Source organism: Lygodium microphyllum, chromosome 24 (assembly GCF_053477565.2).
Source record: "Lygodium microphyllum isolate KBCC chromosome 24, Lygodium_microphyllum_v1.1.10, whole genome shotgun sequence".
In the NCBI taxonomy this organism is placed as follows: domain Eukaryota; kingdom Viridiplantae; phylum Streptophyta; class Polypodiopsida; order Schizaeales; family Lygodiaceae; genus Lygodium; species Lygodium microphyllum.
The window spans coordinates 134,489,026-134,491,506 of NC_141158.1; positions in this window are offsets into that span (position 1 = coordinate 134,489,026).

Genomic DNA, 2,481 nt, shown 5'->3' on the forward strand with positions numbered 1-2,481 from the left:
ATATTCTTAGTCTAAAATATGTGGCTGTCATGGGTATGAGTGGAAAGTGTTTGAGAACCTTGCAAGACATGTAGATATATGTGAACACCACATTTTGAGCATGTGGCCATTAACCCATATTCACTCTCGAAAGAGCCCACAGTCATTGGGACATGCATGTACGTTATCATAATCAATGCCTAGTTTCTAGAACTTGTGATTTATATCGAGCATCGTGTTTCTAGTAGTAGGCAATTTGTGGTATCTCAATGTTCTCCCAAAAACATTAGAAAACCTTAACATCCATTACCTAATATTATTTGACAATAACAAGATAAATGTGTTGTGTACTTGAATAAATTAGTTACACTTACATTGCTCCATCAGTACTTTGCATGTATAATCAATAATGCAAGAAGTGTCTATAAATAGAATATATGGCACCCATCATATAGTGATATGGAGGCCTTGTAATTCAATGGGTCTAAATATAATAATTTATGTTGGAACTCATCATAGCATCACACATACTCTAAGCACAAACAATATTTCCAATGAATTTCCCACTTACACTAAGTGCATGGATATGGGACATACCAATCGGTGTATGTCTCTCAATCTTCAATATGTTGGTCCTCATCATTAGTCATTTTTGCTATAGTGCAAGAAAGGTAGAAATTTTCATTGCTCTACTACTCTCTTACTTTATCTCCTACTCTCTCCCTCTCTTACTTATTCTCTCTCTCTCTCTCTCTCTCTCTCTCTCTCTCTCTCTCTCTCTCTCTCTCTCTCTCTCTCTCTCTCTCTCTCTCTCTCTCTCTCTCTCTCTCTCTCTCTCTCTCTCTCTCTCTCTCTCTCTCTCTCTCTCTCTAGGCTTGGACCTTGGACCTCAAAGCACTCTCATTGACCTCAAGCTTTGGACCACAAACTTTTTCTCTCGACTTCTCTCCACCTTGTCTAACCTTCTCTCACACTTTCCAGACTTCACCAGACTTCTCCCTAGGCCTTGTCTAGAACTTTTCCTCCAAACCTCTCTGCAACCTGTTTGAGCACTTTTTCAACTTTTCTATGCATTTCAAAGGTGATTGAAAGCCATATCAAAGATGTTGAGTGCAAACCAAGCTTATTACTTTGAGCAATCCACACACATCACATGCACATACCCCTATAGGCATGAAGGATGGACATTGGCATGGAACAAGGGATTCATTTCTTACATTGTGTGACATGGTAAATGTCATTAGCAAGCATGATGTGTTAACGGTGTGTGGACCGATGAGGATTACACATGTAGTGCACAATTGGGTATTTTCAAAGAGTCAAATATTTTTTAACCAAATGTTTGATGTTGCAAAAGGGCAAGCCTTCATCATTAGTATTCAAATAGTGTGGCAAATTTGGCATTTTGAATACACATGTAATAGTAGCACATTAGCCATGCTTTTGGGACCAAAATGTACAAGGTATTTCCTATAATTTTATATTGTTATAATATGGTTGTCGTCTAGATTGGTGGCTTTAGAGATTTCTAGGTCCATGTCACTCTCTCTATCAATACGAAGACATGTGAAAGGAAGCAAGTTTCAAGAAAAACTTCAATATAATGGGTTTGTAGTCAATTATTATGAGCACACCAAGAAGATTATTTATGCGCATGTGATATTCCTGGGTGATGACAAGAAAGACACCAAGGGCAAGCATTAAAGCAAGGCAAATGCTTGGTACACAATGTTCAATATAGATTGTAAGTGGGCATGTTGCTCATGTGAATGGGGGATGGAGGGAAAAGTATCCAAATACCAATTATGAGTGTTGAGTTTCCTATTTTCTAGAGCCTTCCACCTTGTTGGGTATGTCCTTCGATGTGCACAACAACACCATTCCAAGGCCATCATTCACTCATAGGTCAAATAGTACAATTAGACCCATTACAACTATTTGTTAGGTTTAGGGTGCTAACACTGTAAGATACAAGATATGAGTGTTGGTAATGTCATGGAGCAACACAACATTCTTGGATGCCTCTATATCAACAATAGGTTATCCTCTTGCATGTGTGTAGAAGTGGTTTGGTGATCTCCCCTAAAAACTTTCCACTTATTCTTGCAAGATGATCATCACCAAAACATGGAAGATGTTGGTAAATGGGAAGAGCAATTGTTCACCAAATTTAGTGAAGTCCAAGAAGAATGCGGTAAGCAAGCTTCCCCATCCATTATTAGCAAATCTTGACCAAGTCCCTATAGTTACAATTAGAACCTTGCATGTGAACATTGAACAATGTGCATTGCATCCATGCTCTCAACTAGGGCCACTAGATTATGTGTTTGGGAATTCCTTGGAGTGACAAAACCCTTCAAGGAACAACAAGTCATTTGCAATCATGGAGACCAACAAAAGCACCTCTCTAGTTCCTGCAAAGAAGAAAGAGAAAATGTATGAGAATCTAGATGCAAATTGTAGACCCAAAATGTATCCCATCCATGTTTATGTCTCTTTGAC